This window comes from Procambarus clarkii, chromosome 43 (assembly GCF_040958095.1).
Source record: "Procambarus clarkii isolate CNS0578487 chromosome 43, FALCON_Pclarkii_2.0, whole genome shotgun sequence".
Lineage (NCBI taxonomy): Eukaryota > Metazoa > Arthropoda > Malacostraca > Decapoda > Cambaridae > Procambarus > Procambarus clarkii.
The window spans coordinates 1,373,675-1,386,960 of NC_091192.1; the positions used below are offsets into that span (position 1 = coordinate 1,373,675).

Here is a 13,286-nt window from a genome sequence, read left to right on the forward strand (position 1 = left end):
TCCCTGGCTGGGTACTTCCATACCAACACTCCCTGGCTGGGTACTTCCATACCAACACTCCCTGGCTGGGTACTTCCATACCAACACTCTCCCTGGCTGGTTACTCCCATACCAACACTCTCCCTGGCTGGTTACTCTCATACCAACAATCTCCCTGGCTGGTTACTCTCATACCAACACACTCCCTGGCTGGTTACTCTCATACCAACACACTCCCTGGCTGGTTACTCTCATACCAACACACTCCCTGGCTGGTTACTCTCATACCAACACACTCCCTGGCTGGTTACTCTCATACCAACACTCTCCCTGGCTGGTTACTCTCATACCAATACACTCCCTGGCTGGTTACTCTCATACCAATACACTCCCTGGCTGGGTACTTCCATACCAACACTCCCTGGCTGGGTACTTCCATACCAACACTCCCTGGCTGGGTACTTCCATACCAACACTCTCCCTGGCTGGTTACTCCCATACCAACACTCTCCCTGGCTGGTTACTCTCATACCAACAATCTCCCTGGCTGGTTACTCTCATACCAACACACTCCCTGGCTGGTTACTCTCATACCAACACACTCCCTGGCTGGTTACTCTCATACCAACACTCTCCCTGGCTGGTTACTCTCATACCAACACTCTCCCTGGCTGGTTACTCTCATACCAACACACTCCCTGGCTGGTTACTCTCATACCAACACACTCCCTGGCTGGTTACTCTCATACCAACACTCTCCTTGGCTGGTTACTCTCATACCAACACTCTCCCTGGCTGGTTACTCCCATACCAACACACTCCCTGGCTGGTTACTCTCATACCAACACACTCCCTGGCTGGTTACTCTCATACCAACACTCTCCTTGGCTGGTTACTCTCATACCAACACTCTCCCTGGCTGGTTACTCCCATACCAACACACTCCCTGGCTGGTTACTCTCATACCAACACACTCCCTGGCTGGTTACTCTCATACCAACACTCTCCTTGGCTGGTTACTCTCATACCAACACACTCCCTGGCTGGTTACTCCCATACCAACACACTCCCTTGCTGGTTACTCTCATACCAACACACTCCCTGGCTGGTTACTCTCATACCAACACTCTCCTTGGCTGGTTACTCCCATACCAACACTCTCCCTGGCTGGTTACTCTCATACCAACACTCTCCCTGGCTGGTTACTCCCATACCAACACACTCCCTGGCTGGTTACTCTCATACCAACACACTCCCTGGTTGGTTACTCCCATACCAACACTCTCCCTGGCTGGTTACTCTCATACCAACACACTCCCTGGCTGGTTACTCTCATACCAACACTCTCCCTGGCTGGTTACTCTCATACCAACACACTCCCTGGCTGGTTACTCCCATACCAACACTCTCCCTGGCTGGTTACTCTCATACCAACACACTCCCTGGCTGGTTACTCTCATACCAACACTCTCCCTGGCTGGTTACTCTCATACCAACACACTCCCTGGCTGGTTACTCTCATACCAACACTCTCCCTGGCTGGTTACTCTCATACCAACACACTCCCTGGCTGGTTACTCTCATACCAACACACTCCCTGGCTGGTTACTCTCATACCAACACACTCCCTGGCTGGTTACTCTCATACCAACACTCTCCCTGGCTGGTTACTCTCATACCAACACACTCCCTGGCTGGTTACTCTCATACCAACACACTCCCTGGCTGGTTACTCTCATACCAACACACTCCCTGGCTGGTTACTCTCATACCAACACTCTCCCTGGCTGGTTACTCTCATACCAACACACTCCCTGGTTCTACTGAATATACAAGGCGAGACACACTAATTGCGTATTGTTTGAATTAACGTGAAGGAAAGACCCGATTTATGTGTAAGTGTATCAAAACAACATTTCCGGATGTAACCTACATCCCGTCACTCTACTACACATACTGAGGTACCAACACCGTGACTCTACTACACATACTGAGGTACCAACATCCCGTCACTCTACTACACATACTGAGGTACCAACATCCCGTCACTCTACTACACATACTGAGGTACCAACATCCCGTCACTCTACTACACATACTGAGGTACCAACATCCCGTCACTCTACTACACATACTGAGGTACCAACATCCCGTCACTCTATTAAACATACTGAGGTACCAACACCGTGACTCTACTAAACATACTGAGGTACCAACACCCCGTCATTACTAAACATTCTGAGGTACCATCACCCCGTCACTCTACCACAAAGACTAGTGGAACATCTGGAGCGAAGGAACTTTGTGACACAACACCAACATGGTTTCAGGGATGGCAAATCCTGTCTCATGTGATTAATTGAATTCTACGATCAGGCACGAAAGAGACAGCATATTTTTGGATTGCGAGAAAGTCTTTGACACAGTACCACACCAGAGACTAGTGCAAAAGTTGGAGATGCAGGCAGGAGTGAAAGGGAAGGTACGACATTGGATAAGGGAGTACCTAAGTAACAGAAGACAGCCAGTTACTGTGAGGGGTGAGGTCTCAGACTGGCGAGACGTCACCAGTGGAGTTCCGCAGGGTTCAGTCCTTGGACCCGTATTTCTGATATATGTAAATGATTTACCAGAGGGTATAGAATCATTCCTCTCATTGTTTGCTGATGATGCAAAAATTGAGGAGGATTAAGACGGAGGAAGATAATATGAGGCTACAAGACGACCTAGACAGGCTGAATGAATGGTCCGACAAATGGCTACTAAAGTTCAACCCGAGTAAATGTAAGTAAATGTAAATGAAACTAGGCAGAGGAAACAGGAGGCCAGACACAGGATACAGAATGGGAGATGGAATCCTTCATGAAACTGACAGAGAGAGATCTAAGAGTTGATATCACACCAAACCTGTCTCCTAAAGCCCACATCAAGAGAATAACATCTGCGGCGTATGCGAGGCTGGCTAACATCAGAACAGCGTTCAGGAACTTGTGTAAGGAATTATTCAGAACCTTGTATACCACATATGTAAGACCAATCCTGGAGTATGCGGCCCCCAGCATGGAGCCCGTACCTTGTCAAGCATAACTTGAAAAAGTTCAGAGGTATGCCACTAGGCTAGTCCCAGAACTAAGAGGCATGAGTTACGAGGACAGGCTGCATGAAATGCACCTCACGACACTGGAAGTCAGAAGATTAAGGAGAGACATGATCGCAACCTATAAAATTCTCAGGGGGGAATTGACAGGGTAGATAAAGATAAACTGTTTAACGTGGGTGGTACCCGAACAAGGGGACACAGGTGGAAACTGAGTACCCAAATGAGCCACAGGGACGTTAGAAAAAACTTTTTTTAGTGTCAGAGTAGTTAACGGATGTAATGCATTAGGCAATGATGTGGTGGAGGTTTACTCCTTACACAGTTTCAAATGTAGATATGATAGAGCCCAGTAGGCTCAGGAACCTGTACACCAGTTGATTGACAGTTGAGAGGCGGGTCCAAAGAGCCAGAGCTCAACCCACGCAAGCACAGCTAAGTGAGTACACATACTGAGGTACCAACACCCCGTCACTGTTAAACATACTGAGGTACCAACTCCTAACCTTACTTTCCACTATTATTGCAACAACCTTCCAGACGTACTCATTTCCATAATAATAGCCTCCCAGAGTAAATATTTCCATACAACTTCCTTGGGAACTGTTGCACATAATTTGTATTTCCCCTGTACTCACCTAATTGTGCTTGCGGGGTTGAGCTCTGGCTCTTTAGTCCCCACCTCTCAACTGTCAACTGGTGTACAGGTTCCTGAGCCTACTGGGCTCTATCATATCTACTTTGAAACTGTGTATGGAGTCAGCCTCCACCACATCACTGCCTAATGCATTCCCACCTGTTAACTACTCTGACACTGAAAAAGTTCTTACTGACATCCCTGTGGCTCATTTGGGTACTCAGTTTCCACTATGTTAGCTCCTGTTGTCTGCGTGTGTCTCCGGTGTAGTGTCTTGACAAACTATTGCACACTGGACGGTGGTTTCTCTCTCTAAGAAAGGTTAAGCAAGTGGTTGGAGGGAGGATGATGCACACCACCGCGTGTGTACCGTGGGAGAGGACGCACACCACCGCGTGTGTACCATGGGAGAGGCACCTCGCCGCCCTCCCCACTCACCACCACACTGCTCCATCACCGCCCCTCCAAATCGCAATACTGGCATAAGTTTAACTGGTGTTCGTCATCTTGAACCATTTGGTATAAAATCATAAACTTCTTGAAGTTGCCGTTTCAGTTCTTCTCGCATTACTATTACTTAATGACACTAATGCGGAAAATGAATCTTTAAAAAAAAAATCGAACGTCTCGATGCTTAAAAAAAATGGTGCGTCGGTTGATTATCTTCGACACTCCTAGTCATTTTACACAATAGTTCATCTTTATTCATCCTTAAAACTGTAAAATGTGAATTAACTTAAAATCAACACGTGTGACGAGTTGTACCGCTAGTGTGGGTGTTCATGTTAAGTTGAAGCCGAGGTCAGGGAAGGAACACAGTGGATCCGTCTCCTCCTCCCTGACCCCCAACCCCGACCTTAGTGTTATCATGGCCTCAAGATTCGCTAGTTCTTATATTCGCTAATTTCGCAACTAGTTTGGGGGGCTCTTAGTGCTTTTATTTTATATTGATTTAAATATGTTGTATTTCCTCATCTACAGATAATGTTGTGAATGTTGAACCTGAAAAATAGTTGATAAAGAAATGGAGTAGTGAGAAAGTAGCCAGGTAGTGATTATCGCCACGAAAATGTGCGAGCGGCCACCATCGTTGAAGAGACTGTCTGGGGACGGGAACGTTGCTCTCTTAACTTGCTTGTGACGAGAATGCTCCGGAACAACCAAGCCTACACAGCTCCTCAACTTTTATTAAACACTCGTAAGGGAAGGCATTAAGTTTTAGATATTACAAAAACAGTTTTGCGCTTGCTTTTTAAATGCTTGAGTGTTCACAAATGTTCGAAGACTCGGAATGATGTTCTTTTCAAGTAGCCAGAATATTTAGTTTCATAGATTTGAGTAAAGTTTTTAAAGCTGGCGTTAAATAATACAGTTCATTTCTCTTCTGCAGCCGGAAAATATCTGACGTAAAAAAAACTAAACAAAGTTCATTGATTCCGTGCGAACCGCTCTTATTTGATGTGCTTAGAATTCAACTATTTCGACAAAATCCTTTTGATAGTCAAATCTTACTGGGGGGGGGGGGGGGGAGACAAGCATGATGATACCTGGTTGATGGGGTTCTGGGAGTTCTTCTACTCCCCAAGCCCGGCCCGAGGCCAGGCTTGACTTGTGAGAGTTTGGTCCACCAGGCTGTTGCTTGGAGCGGCCCGCAGGCCCACATACCCACCACAGCCCGGTTGGTCCAGCACCCCTTGAAGAAAACTATCCAGTGTTCCAGCAATACATTTTATGCTCGCTGGGAGGACGTTGAACAACCGCGGACCTCTGATGTTTATAGTGTTTGTTCACTGATTGTGGCTATGGCACCTCTGCTCTTCACTGGTTCTATTCTGAATTTTTTTCCATATCGTTCTCTCCAGTATGTTATTTTACTGTGTAGATTTGGGACGTGTCCCTTCAGTATTTTCCATGTGTATATTATTTGATCTCTCTCGTCTCCTTTCTAGTGAGTACATTTGGAGAGCTTTGAGACGATCCCAATAATTTAGGTGCCTTATCCCGTCTGTGTATGCCGTATATGTTCTCTGTATTCCCTCTATTTCAGCAATCTCTCCTGCTCTGAAGGGGAAAGTGATCACTGAGCAGTACTCGAGCCGGGATAGCACAAGTGATTTGAAGAGTACAATCATTGAGTGGATCCATGGTTTTGAAATTACTCGTAATCCATCCGATCATTTTTCTGGCTGACGCAATATTTGCTTGGTTATGCTCCCTAGACGTTACGTCGTCACATTTTTTCCCAAAATCTGTACATGCTCTTTTTCCAACCATGGGGCAGATACCTCAGTGATGGGTAAACCCAGCTGTGCCCAGTGTGTATGGTAGACTATCACTGGCCTCATGGTGACTAGTGTCAGGGTATGGTAGTCTACCACTGGTCTCATGGTGACTAGTGTCAGGGTATGGTAGTCTACCACTGGTCTCATGGTGACTAGTGTCAGGGTATGGTAGTCTACCACTGGTCTCATGGTGACTAGTGCTAGCTGACGAAAATGACGATGCTTTATATTGTAAACAAACGACATGTTACGAAAAACACAAGGAGGTGAAGTCAACGTTGTGTCAATGACTATATATATATATATATATATATATATATATATATATATATATATATATATATATATATATATATATATATATATTTAATTAATTAATGTTGTGTGTGTGAAATAGAAGATTACTATGCAAGGATAGACATTAATTTAGGACTAGTGCTGCACGTGGATAAAGAGGAGGCTGTGAATCTCGCAGAAAATTATAGTTACAAACAACGTAAGCTTCAACTTGTGGCAAATAATCCCCGTCACACCAGAATCAAAGCTTCACCGAGTCGCAGAAGAAAACATCTTAATGTGCGACTGTGTGTGTGTGTGTGTGTAGGGGGAAGGTGTAGGGGGGGGGGGGAGGAACGAGAGCAGGTTGTCGACATGTGGCAACGCTGCTCCCAGTGAAATGCAGCACACTACCAACGCCCTCGCGGTCTGCGTGTTTAAACTCATCTCTTCCATTCATTTCACCTTCATTTGCCTCTCCTCTTGCGTCTTGAATTTTAATATTAATTTAGTGTTCCTAAAAAGGTATAATTATTGGTTATATCTTTAGTAACTTGATATGTCTCCTCTCTCAGGACTGCCGTGTGGATCTGGGAGAATACAGTGCCATGTGGTTTTCGTTATGATATACGTTTTTTTCTCCCACAACGGAGGAGCTGGAATATATCCTCAATAAACATCGTCCTCTGCCATCTGCAAAGGTACTATAGGTTGTCTGTGTATGTCCGTATGACGATGAGAAAAAGTACTGTACCAAACAGTACGCTGGTGGGACTCAGGTTTTCACGATGGATAATGCGGATTATATTTTGTTGACTATTACACTCTTGGTTCATTTCGTTAGGAAGTTAAAATCCATTTTCCTACTTCGCCAGTAATTCTTTTTGTGCACATTTTATGTGCAAAAACTCCATGGTCACACTTGTCGAAAGCTTTCGCGAAGTCTGTGTATCATAGTTTTGCTTGTCTTCCATGGCATCTAAGGCAATGTCCGAGTGATCTAGCAGTTGAGAGAGGCAGGAGCGCCCTGTTCTCAACCCGTGTTGTCCATAGTTATGGAAATGTTGTCATTCCATGTGTTTAGTGGTCTTCGTTAGCGCTCAAAGAATTGTGTGTGTGGTGTTAGTGCTGTTGGCCTATAGTTTTTTGCTTCTACTTTATTGTCTCCTTTTATGAAGTGGTGCTTTCTCCGCTGTTTTAAGCAGGGGTTAACACGAGTCTCTAGGCTTTATATCCAATTAAAGTTAACTACCTGTGATAGTGTGTTTTGTACCTGGGAAGTACCATATTAAAATAGTGTGTGATATTACTCGGATATGACACTTTATATTACATTCGTATGTGGTACTTGTAATGATGTACCATACACGACTGGTATATGGTACTCCCTTATAAGAAGGTACTATGTACGAGTGTCATATAAGGAAGTACCATATACGAGTGTCATATAAGTACCATATACGAGTGTCATATAAGTACCATATACGAGTGTCATATAAGGAAGTACCATATACGAGTGTCCTATAAGTGCCATATACGAGTGTCATATAAGGAAGTACCATATACGAGTGTCATATAAGTACCATATACGAGTGTCATATAAGTACCATATACGAGTGTCATATAAGTACCATATACGAGTGTCATATAAGGACGTACCATATACGAGTGTCATATAATGAAGTACCATATACGAGTGTCATATAAGGAAGTACCATATACGAGTGTCATATAAGGAAGTACCATATACGAGTGTCATATAAGTACTATATATGAGTGTCATATAAGTACCATATATGAGTGTCATATAAGTACCATATACGAGTGTCATATAAGTACCATATATGAGTCATATAAGTACCACATACGAGTGTCATAAGTACCATATATGAGTGTCATATAAGTACCATATACGAGTGTCATATAAGTACCATATACGAGTGTCATATAAGTACCATATACGAGTGTCATATAAGTACCATATACGAGTGTCATATAAGGAAGTACCATATACGAGTGTCATAAGGAAGTACCATATACGAGTGTCATAAGGAAGTACCATATACGAGTGTCATAAGGAAGTACCATATACGAGTGTCATAAGGAAGTACCATATACGAGTGTCATAAGGAAGTACCATATACGAGTGTCATATAAGGAAGTACCATATACGAGTGTCATATAAGGAAGTACCATATACGAGTGTCATATAAGGAAGTACCATATACGAGTGTCATATAAGGAAGTACCATATACGAGTGTCATATAAGTACCATATACGAGTGTCATATAAGTACCATATACGAGTGTCATATAAGTACCATATACGAGTGTCATATAAGTACCATATACGAGTGTCATATAAGTACCATATACGAGTGTCATATAAGTACCATATACGAGTGTCATATAAGTACCATATACGAGTGTCATATAAGTACCATATACGAGTGTCATATAAGTACCATATACGAGTGTCATATAAGTACCATATACGAGTGTCATATAAGTACCATATACGAGTGTCATATAAGTACCATATACGAGTGTCATATAAGTACCATATACGAGTGTCATATAAGGAAGTACCATATACGAGTGTCATATAAGGAAGTACCATATACGAGTGTCATATAAGGAAGTACCATATACGAGTGTCATAAAAGGAAGTACCATATACGAGTGTCATATAAGGAAGTACCATATACGAGTGTCATATAAGTACCATATACGAGTGTCATATAAGGAAGTACCATATACGAGTGTCATATAAGGAAGTACCATATACGAGTGTCATATAAGGAAGTACCATATACGAGTGTCATATAAGGAAGTACCATATACGAGTGTCATATAAGGAAGTACCATATACGAGTGTCATATAAGGAAGTACCATATACGAGTGTCATATAAGGAAGTACCATATACGAGTGTCATATAAGGAAGTACCATATACGAGTGTCATATAAGGAAGTACCATATACGAGTGTCATATAAGGAAGTACCATATACGAGTGTCATATAAGGAAGTACCATATACGAGTGTCATATAAGGAAGTACCATATACGAGTGTCATATAAGGAAGTACCATATACGAGTGTCATATAAGGAAGTACCATATACGAGTGTCATATAAGGAAGTACCATATACGAGTGTCATATAAGGAAGTACCATATACGAGTGTCATATAAGGAAGTACCATATACGAGTGTCATATAAGGAAGTACCATATACGAGTGTCATATAAGGAAGTACCATATACGAGTGTCATATAAGTACCACATACGAGTCATATAAGTACCACATACGAGTCGTATAAGTACCACATACGAGTCGTATAAGTACCACATACGAGTGTCGTATAAGTACCACATACGAGTGTCGTATAAGTACCATATACGAGTGTCGTATAAGCACCATATACGAGTGTCGTATAAGCACCATATACGAGTGTCGTATAAGTACCATATACGAGTGTCGTATAAGTACCATATACGAGTGTCGTATAAGTACCATATACGAGTGTCATATAAGTACCACATACGAGTCGTATAAGTACCATATACGAGTGTCATATAAGGAAGTACCATATACGAGTGTCATATAAGGAAGTATCATATACGAGTGTCATATAAGTACCATATACGAGTGTCATATAAGGAAGTGTCATATACGAGTGTCATATAAGGAAGTACCATATACGAGTGTCATATAAGGAAGTACCATATACGAGTGTCATATAAGGAAGTACCATATACGAGTGTCATATAAGGAAGTACCATATACGAGTGTCATATAAGGAAGTACCATATACGAGTGTCATATAAGGAAGTATCATATACGAGTGTCATATATAAGGAAGTACCATATACGAGTGTCATATATAAGGAAGTACCATATACGAGTGTCATATATAAGGAAGTACCATATACGAGTGTCATATATAAGGAAGTACCATATACGGGAGTCATATACTGGAGTACCATATACGAGTGTGATATATCTGGCAACATAACAGTTCCATGGGCAGAAAGTTATCTTTGCTAACGAAAGTTGTGTGAAGACAACATTACCTAATGAAGGAAGTGCCACTGTTTTACCTTCATATATACAACAGCATTTAACGTGGCACATATTCGTGTTTATTAGTTTTAACAACCAATTCCAATTATATATATATTTTAGGATTTGCCAATCTTTAATACAGAGTTTTGGATGCATCTCATATTATTAGTGTTCAGATCTGCTGGAGCGTATTACAGTAGAGGATGTGATGGCTGTAGGAATATGGTCCATTTGGTCGTCCACAAAATTCAGGATCAACACAACCGAACAAAAAGGACGATTATTGACGAAATCTGTATCTCTGATGCAGGCGATGAGTCACAATAACGTGGCTAAAGTATGTTGACCAGACCACACACTAGAAGGTGAAGGGACGACGACGTTTCGGTCTGTCCTGGGCCATTCTCACAATCGACTTGAGAATGGTCCAGGACGGACCGAAACGTCGTCGTCCCTTCACCTTCTAGTGTGTGGTCTGGTCAACTGTATCTCTGAATTTGTTGTTAGTCATGGGTACATCTGCATTTATGCAGATACCGAAGGGTTACATAGTTCATTTCACATCCTGCCATGCCTCCTTGTCTCATCTGGAGTTGTGTGTGTGTGTGTGTGTGCAGATTTGGAATGAGTCCCTCTAATATTTTCCAAGTGTAAATTATTTCTCTCTTGCCTAGAGAATACAGATATAAACATTTTAATAGCTCTATAATTTAGATATTTTATTGAGTGGATTCTAACAGTAAAGGATCTTTGAACGCTCTCCGGTCAGCAATTTGAATTGGTCTGTTATTGTGCAACACGAGTCCACCCTAGAGAGCACTAGCGTCTTAAAAAGTATCATTGATATGTCATCTCTTGTTCGAAGGGTTCTTGTCACCCAACCTGTCATTTTTCTTGTAGTTGCAACGGCTAATTTGTTGTCTTCTTTAGAAGGGAAGGAAACTATCGGGAGAAAGCGCCATTTGTAATTTGAGCCCCGTTTAGATGAATGTTGTTGGTGGTCCATCACTACATAATAGAAACTATTTGGTGGAAAGTACCAATAAGTACTATCATTTCTGGAGGATGGTTGTGCTGTGTACCTGTGATTGAGCCGGGCGCTGCTCATTCTCCCCCCCCCCCCACCCCCTCTTATCCGGCCTCTTGTCTCGTGGTCTGATCAATAAACCTGTTTGTGCTCACATATTGCATTCAAACACACCTTCGTATTTTGAATTATAAAGGATCTCTCTGGTAAACAAATTGGTATTTCATATTAAAATTACCAGCTGTGTTATTCATCACAGCTGGTCACATCCATCACATTGAAATATGCTTTAATACAAAATTAAAAACTTTAGAATTTAAAATGTAACGGTACAATGATCTGAAGATTGTATCATAAACGAGATAAGTAACGGGCAGTACATTATGTTTACCTCAATGTAACAGGTAAGCACCTACTTGGTAAATAAATGGTAACTGTACCTTATTAGGGTATCCACCATAGCACTCTTGAATAACCCGTGTTACAATCCCTACTCCTGTTACTAGGTTACACCTGCTGAAATATAAAGTAGCATAGGATAACAGGTATGGTTGATCCTAGAGTTAAATATATCTTAATTCATTCATTAAAAGCTCAACAATTTCAACACTACAAAATATATAGTCTAGTAGCACCACTAATTGTTATCTTCACACTTACTCTCTAACAGTAATGTTCTTACATGCTAACAGTCCCATTTTGGATCACAATTTGCCGTCACAAAATGTGAATGTTATATTCACCAAAGATAGGAATTCGGCGGCTTGTCAAAGGTTTCCCCAGTATTCATGAGAGCGTTTTTCCATTTGTACTTTGAACTGGAGTCTTGGCACTTAAGAGCATAAATGGTAGGCGATTCCATGGGTTTATTTTTAAACCCATGGAATCCATCTGTGGGTGAAAAGCATCTTGTTGTGTCATATACTGTGACTTGTTGAGCTTGGAGCTGTTGTTCTCCCTTGTATGTTGCATAGTGGGCTACATTAATCGTCCACTTCCAGTATTTTTTAAGATGTCGATGAGATCAAATTTGTCATGTTTGGTTTGTAGTATTATAAACATCCATGTGTCTGGGTGTTGTGTCAGCTAATGGTGTTTCCTCACCCTGTCTGGCATGTTTCCCTGAAGCTTAGTGACACTAGTTGTAATTGAGCCACGCTTTGTCTCTCCCTTTTTAGTTATACACCGCCTAAGTAAGACAGAAACAAGAACGACTTAGTAGGCATGCCAGAGGCTTATGGCCTCTGTAGGCATATCCCTGTAAAAAAAAAAATCGGAGCTCCAAGGCTGTTCGATATCCTCCCAGCAAGCATCACAAATATTGCGGGAATAAAAGTGGACCTTAACAAAAAAAAAATGTTTCCTGCAAGAAGTGTAGCAATCTGGTTGTAGTGGACGCTACGGGCCGCTCCAGGCAACAATATGTTGGACCAAGTTATGTGAGCCAGGTGCTTGGGGGTAGAACTCCCAGAACCCTCTGTAGGGAAGAACCATGTATGATCCCCGAGTAGGGATAAACCAGCCTCTGGCCAGTGTTCCCCCAGGGCCTAGTGTCGTCACGGTGGACCTTGACGTTTGGCCTTGTCTACCTATATGTGAGTAAGGGAAGCGAGAACTATCTCTTCAACCCCCGCCTTGTGAGTTTACTTGTAGTTTATCGGTCGTCGTTAGGCTTGTCTGATGATAACTTGATTAGTAAGGTTATTGCTAGCAGGATTACATATGTATTACAGGAAGGTATTCCTGCAAATACTTGTCCAATTGCCGCCTCCTTTAATACTAGTGCCTTTTATCTCCCTTCGTACTGCCAATGTCTTACATGCTCTTGAAGCTGAGTGTGCGCGCGCGTGTGCGTACTTGTACTTATACATGTGCGTGTATTGTACTCGGCTAGTTTTGCGGGGGTTGAGCTTCGGCTCTT

General features: G+C 42.3%; 1 protein-coding gene across 1 annotated transcript in view; it reads left to right on the plus strand.

Annotated features, from left to right (window-relative positions):
* The first annotated feature begins 4,781 nt into the window (after positions 1 to 4,781).
* The window catches only part of LOC123755701 (mucin-2), a 32,865-nt gene continuing 24,360 nt past the window's right edge, over positions 4,782 to 13,286 (plus strand). Inside the window, exon 1 of the mRNA XM_069299988.1 lies at positions 4,782 to 4,911. The gene's annotated coding sequence lies outside the window, so the exon portion shown is untranslated. The remainder of the gene's footprint in view (positions 4,912 to 13,286) is intronic.